The following is an 18103-nucleotide window of genomic DNA, read 5'->3' as shown; positions in this document are numbered from 1 at the left end:
GAAATGTAGCATAAACTGTTCTTGACTGTCCAATTAAGGGAATAGAAGAATCCAGGATATCTATAAAAAGAAAGATAGTGAGGAAACACTTAGCTAACCTAAATGAATTCAAGTCTCCAGGTCCAGATGAATTACACCCCAGAGTACTGAAGGAGATAGCAGAAGACATTTTTGAACCCCTCTCCATAATCTTTGAAAATTCTTGGAGAACAGGAGAAGCCCAGAAGACTGGAGAAAAGCAAATGTTGTTCCTATCTTCAAAAAGGGGAAGAAGGTGGACCCAGGCAACTATAGGCCAGTGAGTCTGACTTCTATAACAGGAAAGATCTTTGAACAAATTATTAAACAACATGTATGTCAATACCTGGATAAGAATGAAGTGATTAAACAGAGACAGCATGGGTTTGTAACTAATAAGTCATGTCAGACTAACTTAATTTCCTTCTATGATGGAATCACTGATTGGGTGGATCAGGGAAATGCTGTAGATATAGTATATCTTGACTTCAGCAAAGCATTTGACAAAGTATCTCACACAATCCTTATTGAAAAAATGACTACATATGGAATGGACAAGGCAACTGTTAGGTGGATTCATAACTGGCTTAGTGATCGGACCCAAAGAGTGGTCGTAAATGGCTGCACATCCAGTTGGAAGAATGTCTCAAGTGGGGTACCACAGGGCTCTGTCCTGGGCCCTGCATTGTTCAACATCTTTATCAACGATTTAGATGAAGGAATTGAGGGTAAACTGATTAAATTTGTTGATGACACAAAGCTAGGAGGGATAGCTAATACTAGAGAAGAGAGAGAGAGAGGATTCAAAAAGATATAAATAAACTGGAGCAGTGGGCAGCAACTAACAGAATGGTTTTTAACAGGGAAAAATGCAAAGTCCTACATCTGGGCAATAAAAATGAAAAAAGCACATACAGAATGGGAGGAATAGGGCTAAGCAACAGCACATGTGAAAAAGACTTGGGTATACTAATAGATCACAGACTGAATATGAGTCAACAGTGTGATTGTAAGGATTCCCAAGGGTGAACCCACTGGACCGCGGCAAGCGAACCTCCCCTGGGCGAGCGGACCAGGTGGACCACCCCCTATACAGGGAGCGTTAGGGACAGGCCCAGGGGAAACTACTCACCACGGCAGCTGGTACCCGAGGATGGAGGTGCACAGTAGAGGGTGCAGCGGGCAGGCGGAAGGATGAGCTGGACTGGAACCGGCAGGACTGGAGGCCAGGAACGGAGGCTGAAGGATACAGGCAGGCAAGGCTGGAACAGCAAGACACGGGTCAGACGCAGGGCACAGGCTGAACACGGAGACGAGATGGCGGGCACTGGGAGGAACACAAGGAACGGTTAGACAGGGAGGACGAGGAAAGGGTAAGAGCAGCAGGGAAAAAGGCAGGCAGGCTGGAGCCAGAGTCACAGAGAGAGGAAGTGACGATCAGGCGGTGAGCTGGAGGAAGAGGCTGCCTCTTATAGAGGCAGGAGTTTCCGGGTCAGGTCAGCAGGGTCAGGAGGGCGGGAAGAAGGCCTGGCTTGGCCTGTAGTGGGACCTGGAGCGCAGGGTGCGCATGCGCCCCGGGCCGAATGCCGGGACAGAGCGCGGGGTGGAGGACAGGCGTGCAGGTGAGCGCGCACCCGCCACGGGAGCACGCCGGAGACGGCGGGCGCACCCAGCGCGGGGAGAGGCGGCAGCAGGAGCCGAGGACGCGGCGGGAGTGGTGAGTGTGGAGCCGGCGGTGAGCGTGACAGTACCCCCCCTTTTACGCCCCCTCTTCCCACGGCCGGAAAGAAACTTAGCTAAAATCTGGGGAGCTTGAATGTTCTCCCGGGGTTCCCAGGATCTCTCCTCAGGGCCAAAACCTTTCCAGTCAATTAAAAAGAAAGTTTTACCTCTAGATCGTTTCATAGCAAGAATTTCCTTAACCTCAAAGACATCCTGTGCGGAAACGGGCGCGGGAGCGCTGCCAGTAGAAGCATGAAACTGGTTGAGTATGACCGGTTTTAAGAGGGAAACGTGAAACGAATTAGGAATCCGCAGTGAAGCGGGGAGTTTTAGCTTGTAGGCAACGTCATTGATACGGGCTAGAACCTCAAAGGGACCGATGTAGCGGGGACCCAGTTTGTAGGAGGGAATTTTGAGATGAACAAATTTTGAGGATAGCCAAACTTTATCCCCAGGGTGGTACAGCGGAGAATCTAGGCGTTTCTTATCGGCGTGCTTCTTGAACCCGTCTCGTGCTCGCTTAAGTGCGGTTTTGGTCTCCTGCCAGACCCTGGAGAACTCCTTGGTCAGAAGATCGGCCGCCGGCACACCCGAGGTCGGGAGTACCGGCAGAGGTATACCAGGATGTTGACCGTAGACCGTAAAGAAAGGCGACTTGGCGGAGGATTCGCTGGTATGGTTGTTGAAAGCGAATTCGGCCCAAGGAAGCAAGTTGGACCAATTGTCTTGATGGCCGTTGGAAAAATGTCGGAGGTATGCTATGAGGATCTGGTTCGTGCGTTCCGCTTGACCGTTGGACTGAGGGTGATAAGCGGAGGAAAAGTCCAACGTTACCTCCATCAGCTTGCATAGAGCCCTCCAGAAACGCGAGGTAAACTGAACCCCTCTGTCCGAGACAATGTGCTTGGGGAAGCCATGAATCCGGAAGACATGAGATATAAAAATTCTCGCCAGGTCAGGAGCGGAAGGAAGACCGGGCAGAGGGATGAAGTGGGCCATCTTGGAGAAGCGGTCCACGACCACCAGAATGACCGTGTGACCTGAGGAACGTGGTAGATCCGTAATAAAATCCATCGCGATATGCTGCCACGGAGCCGAGGGAACCGGAAGTGGATGCAGAAAACCGGAGGGTGGCTGACGTGGGACCTTGTTCTTGGCACACGATGGGCAGGAGAGGATGAAACTTCGGACATCTTGAGACAAAGAAGGCCACCAATAAAAACGAGAGATGAGGGAGAATGTCTTCTTGAGGCCGGCATGACCCGCTAACTTGGTAGCATGACCCCAATGTAGAACTCGCCTCCTGTCATCATCTTGGACAAAAGTCTTGCCGGGGGGCACGGAAGTCAGGTTAACAGGCGCGACTACGATGAGCTTGCTTTGCTCCACAATGTGAGAAAGCTCCTCCTCGTTGTCGGTGACCAGAAAGGATCGAGACAGGGCATCCGCTTTGAGATTCTTTTCACCCGGACGGAAATGGAGCTCAAAATCGAACCGGTTAAAGAATAATGACCATCGGGCCTGCCGGGGATTAAGCCTTTGTGCTGATTGAATGTAGGCTAGATTCTTGTGGTCGGTGAAGATGTGGAGTGGGTGTACCGCTCCTTCCAGAAGATGCCGCCACTCTTCCAAGGCTAACTTAATGGCAAGCAGCTCTCTGTCCCCGATGGTATAGTTTCTCTCCGCAGGGGAGAAAGTCTTGGAGAAGAAGCCGCAGGACACCAAGCGACCGGAAGGAGATCTCTGGGAGAGAACCGCACCGGCTCCGGTGGCAGAAGCGTCTACCTCTAGGGTGAATGGTTTGTTCGCCTCTGGACGATGTAGCACCGGGGCTGTGGCAAAGGCTTGCCTCAAGGTTCGGAAGGCGTTCTCGGCCGCAGGAGGCCAGTGGTGAGGATCGGCTCCCTTTCGGATCAGAGCAGAGATGGGAGCAGTCAGAGAGGAAAAGTGCGGAATAAACTGCCGGTAATAGTTGGCGAAACCCAGGAACCGTTGGATAGCCTTAATTCCCTGAGGACGCGGCCAGTTGAGTACCGCAGACACTTTTCCCGGATCCATGCGCAAGCCAGAATCGGAAATGATATAACCCAAGAACGGCAGAGACGACTGTTCGAAGGCGCATTTTTCCAGCTTGGCGTAGAGACGATGTGTTCTCAACCGAAGTAAAACTTGACGCACGTCTTTTCGATGTGTGGACAAATCAGGAGAAAACACCAGAATGTCGTCCAAGTAAACCACCACGCAGGAGTAAAGAAGATCTCGGAAAATGTCATTGACAAATTCTTGGAACACTGCGGGGGCATTGCATAGGCCGAAGGGCATGACGAGGTATTCATAATGGCCGTCACGAGTGTTGAAGGCGGTCTTCCATTCGTCACCGGAGCGGATCCGGACCAGATTGTAGGCCCCTCGAAGATCCAATTTAGTGAAGATCCGTGCACCCCGTAGACGGTCAAATAACTCCGGGATGAGGGGCAGAGGATATTTATTCTTGATGGTGATAACGTTGAGCCCTCTATAATCAATACAGGGACGCAGGGACCCGTCCTTCTTCTTGACAAAAAAGAACCCAGCGCCTGCAGGAGAGGAAGACTTACGAATAAAGCCTTTGGCCAAGTTTTCCTGAACGTATTCGGACATGGCCTGGGTCTCGGAGGGAGACAGCGGGTAGATGCGACCACGAGGTGGCGTAGAACCGGGGAGCAGATCGATGGGGCAGTCATATGGACGATGCGGGGGCAGGACCTCTGCTTCCTTCTTGTCGAAGACATCCAAAAAGGCCCAGTAGGCGGAGGGTAATTCGGTAGACATCGACATAGGACGTGGAAATTTCGGCGGCTGTACAGGGAGTAAGCACTTATCTTGACAAAGTCGACCCCATCGCAGAACGTCACCAGAGCGCCAATCCAGGATAGGCTCGTGGGTCCTTAGCCAGGGAAGTCCCAGAAGGATGGCATGGGACAAAGAAGGCAGCACATAGAATACTATCTTCTCCCGGTGTAAGGCTCCGACCTGAAGCTCCACCTCTTCGGTAACCTGAGTAACGGACTCCCGCAGGGGTTGACCGTCGACCGAAGCAATCTGCCGAGGGGTCTCCAGGGATCTGACAGGAATTCCAAGTCTCCTAACCGCCTCAAGTTGGATGAAGTTACCGGCTGCCCCAGAATCTATATAGGCCCATTCAGAAAAACGTTTAGAATCCAGGTGCAAAAGGACAGATAGGGTCAAGGGTAGAGAGGAGTCAAAATTACCTAGGAAGACCTCTCTTACCTGTCCTAGGCGGAGGCGTTTCCCGGACGAGTGGGGCAGGCACGAAGAAAGTGGGACGCACTCCCACAGTAGAAACAGAGCCCCTGTTCGACCCTCTCTCTCCGACGCTCCTCCACCGGTTTGAGGCGATCCACTTACATGGGTTCCGGTAGCGGGAGCGTGGAGGCTGGAGTCGAGCGGGCTCGAGGTGGACTCCGAGCGGCCGGAGGAGCGCGGAGAGGTCTCCTGTCCCTAGCGAGCTCTCGGGAACGTTCTTGAAAGCGGAGGTCGATGCGGGTGGCCAAAGAGATTAAATCCTCCAAGGAGGTGGGGGTATCCCGCCCCGCCAGCTCGTCCTTGATCCGCCCCGAAAGGCCCCGCCAAAAGGCTCCCACCAAGGCCTCATTGTTCCAACCCAACTCTGAGGACAGGGTGCGAAACCGAATGGCGTACTGACCTACTGAAAGCGTGCCCTGATGCAGATTGAACAGTGCCTCGGTAGCGGAGGCAAGGCGACCGGGTTCATCAAACACCTTACGAAAGGTGTCTAGAAAAAAGGAGAGTTGAGTGACCACGGGATCGTCTCTCTCCCAGAGGGGGTTAACCCACGCTAGAGCCTCTCCTTCTAAGTGGGACACGATGAAGGCCACCTTGGCACGGTCAGTGGGGTACTGATGTGGCAGCAACTCAAAATGTAGCTGGCATTGATTTAAAAACCCTCTACACATCTTGGGGTCGCCACTATAACGCGGGGGTTTAGCCAGCCGAGGGGAGGGGAGCGGAACCGCAGGCTGTGCCGGGGCTGCCGCCGCGGTCTGGAGGGCCAGCAGGCAGTTGTCCACCGAGGCCATGTAGTTCAGGATATGAGCCTGAGTGTCGCGCTGCTGGGCTAGCTCCTGTTGGAGGCCAGCGATCTGGGTGGTACTCCCTGGATCCGAGGCCTGTAGTGACGAGAGACGAGACTCCATGGATTTGAGGAACGACATGATCCTCGCTTGATTTTCCCACAGGAACAGAAGTTCCTTTTGGGTCGGGGTAGAAGTACCAGCGGGGTCCATGGCCTGATCGTTCTGTAAGGATTCCCAAGGGTGAACCCACTGGACCGCGGCAAGCGAACCTCCCCTGGGCGAGCGGACCAGGTGGACCACCCCCTATACAGGGAGCGTTAGGGACAGGCCCAGGGGAAACTACTCACCACGGCAGCTGGTACCCGAGGACGGAGGTGCACAGTAGAGGGTGCAGCGGGCAGGCGGAAGGATGAGCTGGACTGGAACCGGCAGGACTGGAGGCCAGGAACGGAGGCTGAAGGATACAGGCAGGCAAGGCTGGAACAGCAAGACACGGGTCAGACGCAGGGCACAGGCTGAACACGGAGACGAGATGGCGGGCACTGGGAGGAACACAAGGAACGGTTAGACAGGGAGGACGAGGAAAGGGTAAGAGCAGCAGGGAAAAAGGCAGGCAGGCTGGAGCCAGAGTCACAGAGAGAGGAAGTGACGATCAGGCGGTGAGCTGGAGGAAGAGGCTGCCTCTTATAGAGGCAGGAGTTTCCGGGTCAGGTCAGCAGGGTCAGGAGGGCGGGAAGAAGGCCTGGCTTGGCCTGTAGTGGGACCTGGAGCGCAGGGTGCGCATGCGCCCCGGGCCGAATGCCGGGACAGAGCGCGGGGTGGAGGACAGGCGTGCAGGTGAGCGCGCGCCCGCCACGGGAGCACGCCGGAGATGGCGGGCGCACCCAGCGCGGGGAGAGGCGGCAGCAGGAGCCGAGGACGCGGCGGGAGCGGTGAGTGTGGAGCCGGCGGTGAGCGTGACAGTGATGCAGCAGCAAAAAAGGCAAATGCAATTCTAGGATGTATTAACAGAAGCATACAGTCTAGATCACGTGAAGTCATTATTGCCCTCTACTCATCTTTGGTCAGACCTCATCTGGAATACTGTGTCCAGTTTTGGGCACCACATTTTAAAAAGACATCAACAAACTGGAGCAAGTTCAGAAAAGAGCGACCAGAATGGCGACCGGTCTGCAAACCCTGTCTTATGAGGAACGGTTGCGGGATTTGGGAATATTTAGCTTGCAGAAGAGAAGACTGAGAGGAGACTTAATAGCTGTCTACAAATATCTCAAGGGCTGTCACATTGTAGAAGGATCATCTTTATTCTCATTTGCACAAGGAAAGACTAGAAGCAATGGGATGAAACTGAATGGGAGGAGACACAGATTAGATATTAGAAAAAACTTTTTGACAGTTAGAGTGATCAATGAGTGGAACAGGCTGCCATGATAAGTGGTGAGTTCTCCTTCAATGGAAGTCTTCAAACAGAGGCTGGACAGACATCTGACTGGGATGATTTAGCGAATCCTGCTTTGAGCGGGGGGTTGGACCAGTTGGCCCAGGAGGTCCCTTCCAACTCTACGATTCTATGATTCTATGATTGTATGGTGGATCTCTGCTGTTTTGGCACTTCAGGGGCACTGCAAATACGAGATGGCAAACACAATCTATTCTAGACAAATTTACACCCCAAAGATCAAATTGCACTCTTGCCTATCAGATCCCTGCCATGTGTCCAAATAGCAGCTTTTAATCACAATTGGGGTACTATCTCATTCAATAAAAATTGCGTAACAAATTATGGGATCTGTTTGTTAGGCTAGGTGATTCTTCCTCTGCACAGGATGGATCCCAAGCCTTATCTTCTCCTGTGGTGTCCTATTTAGTCTCAACCGCAGTGGATGCTGCTCAGCAATGACGTCGGTCTCGGCGTCTTGCTCAGACTCGGGCTGTGTGCATTGTTACCACAGCCTCTTCAGGTTCAGCTATGGTAACTAGCAATAGACAGCAGCGAGCAGTCATTCCTGAGACTAAGTCTAGGATGCACTCTACTGAGCATGCTTATGAGGTGGAGACTAGAGTTGAGCGACTTTGGTCGGATCAGGTTTCGTGAAACCCGAATGAAACAAAATTTGAGTCGGATGAAACTGTTCCGACTAGGGCAAAAAAGTCAGAGTTTCGTCTGAAACTCGACCCCAATGCAAGTCAATGGGAAATAAAAGTCGGCATTGAGCGGATGACATTCATCCACTCAATGCCGACTTTTATTCCCCATTGACTTGCATTGGGGTTGGGTTTCGGATGAAACTCCGACTTTTTTGCCCTAGTCGGGCCAGTTTCATCCGACTCAAATTTTGTTTCATTCGGGTTTCAAGAAACCAAATCCAACCAAAGTCGCTCAACTCTAGTGGCGACTTCTCGTTGTTGGTTGGTCATCAGCTGCTCAGGTCCTGTGCTGACTCTGGATTGGCCTGCGAGCAAGGTCCTGTCTGATTGGCACAGTCTATAAAAGGATCTTTGTAAAATATAGAGAGGCACTACTGCAGGGTGCACAAGAAGGTTACCCAAACCAAAGAGTGAAAATAGAATAACTTGGCACTCAACTTATGGCTTTCATGAAATGGAAAAGAATTTTATTTTATTTTTGCAGTCTGCAAATGTTTTTTCCTACATGGCCTTTATCAATCTGCGTCAGAATATAACAGACAAGAAAAGCAAATTTATAAACAACAAAATATTGACCTAATCATCATAATATTGTTCAAATATTACATACATTGATTAGTACAGCAATATAGTGAGGAGATTGACATAAGTACAAAAGAAAATGCTGTCGTTCATGTTTGAAGTTAAACCAGACGGGAGAAAAAAATGAGGAAAAAATAGAAAAAAATAGAAAATTGAACCTACCCGACTGCTTTAAATAATTTGACAAGGAGGTAAATGAGGTAAGTAATGTGCCAACTCCTGATGAAATAATATGAGGTATTATAAGATTGATGAGCTGAAAGTGGACGCTCGTTTAATATTAGGTATTGTAGAATCATACCTGTTATGGGTACTATAATGGTAGGCTATCCAGCTCACTGTCCAGGTAAAGTACTGTGTAATAACCAATATATGGTGAGCTATCCAGCTCCTTGTCCAAGCAAGATTCTATATAATGACCAAGCATCAAAATGTGAGTATATGGTAAAAATCCATATGTGCGCATAGAAAGAGAAAAGGGCATTTTACCTTATATTTATGATCAGGGTGCCTGTACAGATGGCCCTTGTAAGGCTAAAATGTAAGCTAATATGTATAAGTGAATATAGAAGAAATGATGAATCAATGGAGATTAAGACGGTACTGCAAAGATACCTATTGCGTGGTATGACAAGGATTGAAGTCCGGCCTGCTGCTATATCTGAATTCCCTCTAAATAAATAACAAGCATTAGGTAGGTGGGTAAAAATGTGCCCAGTGATTGTGTGAGTGAAACTGGGAGGACGTTTACCTACTCACTTGTTTCACATGAGTGTGTCAATACAGCAGGTCCTAATGAGGCTAGAGGGGAAAGTGCCATATGGTCACCATTATATGGTAAATGGAGAAGTATACATTATGTGCATAATAAGCTTACCTTAGGCCTGTTTCACACTTCCATTTTTGACCATCAGTCAAAATCTGCCGTTTCGCAAAAAAAAACGGATCCACCATTTTTTTGGGCAGATCCGTTTTATTCCCCATTGATTTTCATTACCGACGGATCTTGATGGATGGCCATCCGTTGGATCCGTTTTTTTGGCAGATCCGTCAATTTTTTTGCGTCCGCCGACATGCCTGGACGGACCATGTAACGTTTTTTTTGCTGCAGGATCCGCATTTTATAGTGCGCATGCCCGGAGGAATGAAGTCAGCCGGAAATTTAACCCTGAAATCATTTCTGGCTGACAGAAAAAATTCTCTCTCCCCCCCCCCCCCCGGGCTGCGCTTCCTTTAAAATTCTTCATTCATCGGATCCGTCAAAAAAACGGTCCGGTGGCATCCGTTCACATCAGTTAGCAACGGATCCGCTTTCCCCCATTTTGGCGGATTTTAGCTGACACAACAAAACTGAAGTGTGAAACAGGCCTTAGATAGTTAATAGGAGTGGGCGTTGGTCTGGACATGGTTTCCACCACTTGTCACATCGCTGTGTGAAGCCCAAATGGAGGACGTTAAGTAAGGGAGCGGCGGGACTAAGTGCTGCCTCTGTCAGAAGCTAGTAAACAGGAAATGACGGTGGCGTGCGTTCCACAGTCAGGCTGATGCTGTGCCTGCGTTTCATATGCAGGAAGTGATCTTATGTGTGTGCCTGAGACCGGATTACGCACAATTGTGTTCTCCTATTATCTTATGAGGCATGAAAAGCCATAGCACATATTAAAATAGCGACCTATCTTTATCAAGTGTCCCAAACCATTTTAAGAGTGTGTATATAAGAATTATACCTTATTATGGCACCAAGGTATGTAATTTTAAAGGGTCCCTTGTATCATGCAGTACCTCAGTATGGAATATATGAGAAAAAGCCATAGCATATATAAAATAGCAATCTATCTTTATGAGGTGTCCCAATTCATTTCAATAATATGCATATATGTTTTATACCTTATTATGGCACCGACGTATATGATTTTAAAGGGCCCCTTGTATCGTGCAATACCTCAGTATAGTATAGATGAAAAAAAAGGGGGGGAAAAATATGCATTGGAGGCAGCGGATTATTAATACCCATCAAAGAAAAAATTGCAGTCGAGCAGGAGAGTGGTAAGAGGTCCAGGTGGACGGAAGCGTCTTTACCACTTACATAGTAACTAGAGCTACAGACATTAACCCCCAATGGTCTGAACAGGGACTATGACTTGTTGTCCAAGTAATGCACTTTACAAGGGGCCCTTTAAAATCATATACGTCGGTGCCATAATAAGGTATAAAACATATATGCATATTATTGAAATGAATTGGGACACCTCATAAAGATAGATTGCTATTTTATATATGCTATGGCTTTTTCTCATATATTCCATACTGAGGTACTGCATGATACATGGGACCCTTTAAAATTACATACCTCGGTGCCATAATGGGGTTACATGGGGTTACAGAACTAGTTGTGGAATGCATAGCTGACACTCAATTAAATGATATTTTTACCTAGTAGGCCAAAAAATTGGTGACAGGTTCCCTTTAACTTACTGGATTAACTCCTATGTGTACCCATACAATATATGTAGTGCTGTGCTATAATCAAATATACTGATTATATTTGATGTTGTTTTATATATTTATATTATGGAATAAAATATTTATGGACACAATTCACTTTTTTGTGCTCTTCTATTTTCAATGTCATTAATATCATATGCCTAGACATCCCATTAAGTAGTATAGCTCATAATTAAATTGTTATTCCCATTTCAGTAAGTGATCACTAGAGTTGAGCGAAACGGGTCGAAAAAATTCAAAAGTCGCCGACTTTTGGCAAAGTCGGGTTTCATGAAACGAAACCCGACCCTAGGATGAGGTCGGCCACGAGGTCGGCGACTTACGCGCCAAAGTCGCGTTTCAAAAGTTTGTTTTGCGCTCTTTTTCAGCCAATCAGGATCCACGGACACTGTGGGCAACGTGATGACCTAGGCACGGGTCACCACCATCTTTCAGAAGGGCATGCAAGTGATTGGCTTGCTTTGGTGGGCGTCACAGGGGGTATAAAAGGGCGTGCACGCCGACCGCCATCTTACTTCTGCCGATCTTAGTATAGGGAGAGGTTGCTGCTGATTCTGTAGGGAGAGCGTTAGGCAGGGAAGAAGACAACAAAACTGCTTCTGCTGCTAGCGATTTGGCCTGCACAACACACAAGTCACTGTGTGTGCTGTGCAAGGGGAGGCTATATAGTGGTGTATCAGTGGTGTTGGTTGTTGGGCTGCCTTTTAAGGCTTCCTGACACGCTGGCATTGCTGTTTACCCAGTGCTCCGCAAACTGCTTTTTTAAAAGCAATCCAATCTCCCTTATCCTCTAGTCACTTTTGTCACAGCTGTGCCATCGAGCGTGTCACATAGCGCTCAGATATCAGTGGGCCTCACACAATCCACAAGTGTCCAGTGTCCAAAAGTGTGCGCAGAGATTCAAAATCTCCATTATCCTCTCGTCACTTTGGTCACAGGCAGCTGTGCCATCGAGCGTGTCACATAGCGCTCAGATATCAGTGGGCCTCACACAATCCACAAGTGTCCAGTGTCCAAAAGTGTGCGCAGAGATTCAAAATCTCCATTATCCTCTCGTCACTTTGGTCACAGGCAGCTGTGCCATCGAGCGTGTCACATAGCGCTCAGATATCAGTGGGCCTCACACAATCCACAAGTGTCCAGTGTCCAAAAGTGTGCGCAGAGATTCAAAATCTCCATTATCCTCTCGTCACTTTGGTCACAGGCAGCTGTGCCATCGAGCGTGTCACATAGCGCTCAGATATCAGTGGGCCTCACACAATCCACAAGTGTCCAGTGTCCAAAAGTGTGCGCAGAGATTCCAAATCTCCATTATCCTCTCGTCACTTTGGTCACAGGCAGCTGTGCCATCGAGCCTGTCACATAGCACTCAGATATCAGTGGGCCTCACACAATCCACAAGTGTCCAGTGTCCAAAAGTGTGCGCAGAGATTCAAAATCTCCATTATCCTCTCGTCACTTTGGTCACAGGCAGCTGTGCCATCGAGCGTGTCACATAGCGCTCAGATATCAGTGGGCCTCACACAATCCACAAGTGTCCAGTGTCCAAAAGTGAGCGCAGAGATTCAAAATCTCCATTATCCTCTCGTCACTTTGGTCACAGGCAGCTGTGCCATCGAGCGTGTCACATAGCGCTCAGATATCAGTGGGCCTCACACAATCCACAAGTGTCCAGTGTCCAAAAGTGTGCGCAGAGATTCAAAATCTCCATTATCCTCTCGTCACTTTGGTCACAGGCAGCTGTGCCATCAAGCGTGTCACATAGTGCTCAGATATCAGTGGGCCTCACACAATCCACAAGTGTCCAGTGTCCAAAAGTGTGCGCAGAGATTCAAAATCTCCATTATCCTCTCGTCACTTTGGTCACAGGCAGCTGTGCCATCGAGCGTGTCACATAGCGCTCAGATATCAGTGGGCCTCACACAATCCACAAGTGTCCAGTGTCCAAAAGTGTGCGCAGAGATTCAAAATCTCCATTATCCTCTCGTCACTTTGGTCACAGGCAGCTGTGCCATCGAGCGTGTCACATAGCGCTCAGATATCAGTGGGCCTCACACAATCCACAAGTGTCCAGTGTCCAAAAGTGTGCGCAGAGATTCAAAATCTCCATTATCCTCTCGTCACTTTGGTCACAGGCAGCTGTGCCATCGAGCGTGTCACATAGCGCTCAGATATCAGTGGGCCTCACACAATCCACAAGTGTCCAGTGTCCAAAAGTGTGCGCAGAGATTCAAAATCTCCATTATCCTCTCGTCACTTTGGTCACAGGCAGCTGTGCCACTGAGCGTGTCACATAGCGCTCAGATATCAGTGGGCCTCACACAATCCACAAGTGTCCAGTGTCCAAAAGTGTGCGCAGAGATTCAAAATCTCCATTATCCTCTCGTCACTTTGGTCACAGGCAGCTGTGCCATCGAGCGTGTCACATAGCGCTCAGATATCAGTGGGCCTCACACAATCCACAAGTGTCCAGTGTCCAAAAGTGTGCGCAGAGATTCAAAATCTCCATTATCCTCTCGTCACTTTGGTCACAGGCAGCTGTGCCATCGAGCGTGTCACATAGCGCTCAGATATCAGTGGGCCTCACACAATCCACAAGTGTCCACTGTCCACAAGTGTGTGCAGAAATTCTAAATCTCCCCTGTCCTATAGACACCTTGTACCTTGTTTTACATTACTATATAGTTTGTTGGATTTTGTCTACATTTCTACCAAAAATGAGGAAGGCTGGTGGAAGAGGCCGTGGAATTGGGCGGGAGTTGGCAGCTGGTAATGATGGTGTTGGTGGTGGATCTGATGGTAGTGGCAAGAGCAAAATAGGACCGAATGCAGGAGGTGCTGACCCTGCGTCATCGTCTGTCTACATAAGGCCTCGAACGCTTAGTTTTCTAGGAGTTGGCAAACCGCTTTTAAAGGCAGAGCATCAGGAAAAAGTTTTGTCTTACATTGCTGACTCAGCCTCCAGCTCTATCGCCTCCTCTTCTTCAGTTGTAAAAAGTAAAAGCACTGAGTCGTCATTGGAGGCTCATGTTCATGAACCACACCTTTCCTTGTGTCCTTCACCCCAACCAAGATTGAAGGATGATGCAGGCCATACTACTGATTACTCCATGGAGCTGTTTTCACATACCATGCCTGGATTATCAAGTCAAATGGTGAATTACCCAGGCCAAGATGAATCTGACATGGAGTGCACTGATGCACAGCCGCTGATGGATGATTCTGCTGGTACATTCACTCAGAGCACTACATTGTCCTCGCAGTGTACAGAGCCAGATTTTGACCCTGATGAGACTCAGGTGCCCCTTCCCGCACACTATACCACCATACACGGTGACACAGAGAAAAGTGCACATGACATAGAAGAGGAGGTGATGGATGACCCAGTTGTTGACCCAGATTGGCATCCATTGGGGGAAGAGGGTGCTGCTTCCAATAGCTCAGATGAGGAGCATCCACAGCAGACATCGACATCGCAACAGCTGTTATCTGGCAGGCCCGGAGCACTCCAAAGACAGGTTCCAAACATCAAAAGAGTTGCTGGACAGCTTGTCCAGAGGGTCAAAAGATCACAGCGTGCTAGGCCGCAAAATGTCTGCCAAAGTAGGAAGAGTGCAGTGTGGCACTTTTTTGAACAAAATCCTCATGATCAGGCCAAGGTTATCTGTAAGAAGTGCGCAAAGACCTTTAGCCGAGGGAAAAATCTGAAAAATTTGAATACCAGTTGCATACTTAGACATTTAACCAGCATGCACTTGCAAGCGTGGACACAACACCAAACCTCAAGTGCCACATGTGCAACTGATCACAACGAAGGTAGTCAGCAATGCTACATTGTTTCCCCCACTGTAAGCCCACCGGTTAGCACAGCAGCAAATGTTGAGGTGTCATTGCAAGGCCACAGCAGTCAGGGAATCCCACTGTTATATCAACGAAAGACTGATTCTAGGCCATCAGAAAGAACACCAACTCCATCACCATCATCAACCCTCTCTCAGTCCGCTCTGTCCACCGCTACTTCCACCATATGCAGCTCTCAAGTCCAGCTCACCCTCCCAGACACTATGAGTAGGTCAAGAAAGTACTCAGTCTCTCATCTGCGTACACTGGGTTTGAACGCCCACATTGCCAAACTAATCTCGTTTGAGATGATGCCCTTTCGGTTGGTGGAAAGCACAGCTTTCCGCGAACTCATGGCCTATGCAGTACCACGCTATGACCTACCCAGTCGCCACTTCTTCTCTCGCAAAGCCATCCCAGCCCTCCACCATCATGTGAAAGACCGCATTGTCCATGCACTCAAGCAGTCAGTGAGCGGAAAGGTGCACCTCACAACTGATGCGTGGTCCAGTCGGCATGGCCAGGGCCGTTACGTGACCATCACTGCGCACTGGGTTAATGTGGTGGATGCAGGGTCCACAGGGGACAGCGGTGGTGGGACAGTGCTGCCTAGCCCACGGTATAGGAAACAGTTGGCTGTAGGCGTTCGACCCTCCTCCTCCTCCTCCTCCTCCAGAAGCGAAAGCTCGTCCACAGAGCGCAGTCGTACGAGCACTCCATCTGCAGCTGCCACTGTTGCACACGATGTGTCCCCCTATCGAGCAGCTAGTGGAAAGCGTCAGCAGGCTGTGTTGCAGATGGTGTGTTTGGGCGACAGACACACCGCCGAGGTGCTGGCCGAGTACTTGAAGCGACAAACTGAGTCATGGCTGGGCAGTGTACATCTTGAGGCAGGCAAGGTAGTTAGTGATAACGGTCTTAATTTTGTGGCAGCCATAGCCCTTTCAAAACTCAGCCACATACCTTGCTTGGCTCACACCTTGAACCTGGTGGTGCAGTGCTTCCTCAAAAATTATCCGGAGTTAACAGCCCTGCTCCAGAAGGTGCGAAGACTGTGCGCGCACATCCGCCGGTCGCCTGTACACTCCGTTCGTATGCAGAAGCTGCAGCGATTGCTCCACCTTCCCAACCACCGCCTCATTATCGACATTGCAACAAGGTGGAACTCCACCCTGCACATGGTGGAGCGGCTGTGCGAGCAGAGGCAGGCCATAATGCATTTGTGGGAGGATACACGGCCAGGCACTTTGAGAGCAGACATGGAGTTGACAGGCGTGCAGTGGTCGAAGCTGAAAGACCTTTGTAAAGTCCTTCAGTGTTTTGAGGAATGCACACGGCTGGTAAGCGCAGACGACGCCATCCTAAGCATGAGCATCCCACTTATGCGTCTGCTCATGCAAACTTTGACGCACCTTAAGGAGCAGGCGTCTGCAGCCAATGTTGATGAGGAGGAAGAGGAGGAGGGAATCCTTGATGACATTCAGCCATTGTCTGCTCAGGGACCTCTCCTGGATGAGGTGGAGGAAGAAGAGGAGGAGGAGGAGGATGATGGGGATGATTACTTCGGGGAGGAGGATGCATCTCGTGGGGCAAGTGAAAATGTTGGCGTGGCAAGGTCTGGTACAGGGTTTGTGCGTGACTGGAGGGATGTGGATTTGCCAGAAAGTGCTCCTCCACCCAGCACTCGCAGTGCATCATTGACACCGGGAACATTGGCCCACATGTCAGATTATGCCTTGCGGATCCTAAAAAGGGACCCCCGCATTGCCAAAATGATGAACGATGATGACTACTGGTTGGCCAGCATCCTGGATCCACGCTATAAAGGCAAATTACAAAACATCATGCCACAGGAGAACCTTGACCTAATATTGGCTAATAAACAAGCAACTCTGGTAAATCGGTTGCTTGAGGCATTCCCAGCACACAGCAGCGGTGATGGTTCTCACACGAGCCGTACAGGCCGGGGGCAGCTTGGCAGAGGTGTTCGTGGTGCACACAGCAGAAGTGGCGTTGGAGACAGGGGTTTCATGACAATGTTGTGGACTGATTTTTCAAATACCGCTCACACAACTGGTAATACTGCATCGATGGAAAGTGACAGGAGACAGCAGTTGTCAACTATGGTTACAAACTACTTTTCCTCCCATATCGATGTTCTCCCACACAGGTCATTCCCCTTTGACTATTGGGCCGCTAAACTGGACACCTGGCCTGAATTGGCCCAATATGCCTTACAGGAGCTCGCTTGCCCAGCTGCAAGTGTGCTATCGGAAAGAGTCTTCAGTGCAGCTGGATCAATCCTGACAGAAAAAAGGACCCGTCTGTCAACCCAAAATGTGGATGATCTAACCTTCATTAAAATGAACCACGCATGGGTTTCCAAGGATTTTGTCCCACCTTCCCCTGATGACACATAGGGTGACAGAAAAATGGCTTGCTTTGGTCCACCTCTTCCTGGTACTTCACCTATTTCGCCTTTTGCATCAGCTGAATGTCCAACATCAACATATGCCACTTTCTAAAACTCCCTAACTGTGCTGCCTCCCCCCCCATGGCCGGGGTCACCACCTAGCGCACGACACCGTGCGAGTGCCGTTGCCCTGGACAGGTGGGTAGGCCGACTCTTGGGCGCGGGCACTGGCACAGGGTCCCTCATAGTGCAATCAAGTGTCTCTGACGGTGGTGGTGCACACCCGCCGTCAGACACACCGCTGTACTATGAGGGGCCCAGTGCCAGTACCGACGCCCACGAGTGGGCCCCCCTTGCTTGGGCAGGGCCCCAGCATTTGCAATCTTTACCTCTCCCTGCTCCTCCGCTGTGTAATCTGGGCCGTCAAATCCATACTGTGCCTGACACCGTCTGAGCCTGCCTCCTGAGACATATATTTTGAATGTGTACGCTATCCATACATGTTATCCGGGGATACGGTACCCTTTCTAACCTTTGTGCAATCACGTGCAATCCATACTGGGCCTAACACCGTCTGAGCCTGCCTCCTGAGACATATATTTTGAATGTGTACGCTATCCATACATGTTATCCGGGGATACGGTACCCTTTCTAACCTTTGTGCAATCACGTGCAATCCATACTGGGCCTAACACCGTCTGAGCCTGCCTCCTGAGACATATATTTTGAATGAGTACGCTATCCATACATGTTATCCGGGGATACGGTACCCTTTCTA

The sequence above is a fragment of the Dendrobates tinctorius genome, unplaced genomic scaffold (genome assembly GCF_039654945.1).
Source record: "Dendrobates tinctorius isolate UK_male_01 unplaced genomic scaffold, ASM3965494v1 ptg000115l, whole genome shotgun sequence".
NCBI lineage: Eukaryota > Metazoa > Chordata > Amphibia > Anura > Dendrobatidae > Dendrobates > Dendrobates tinctorius.
Note: the sequence above shows the minus strand (reverse complement) of the source record.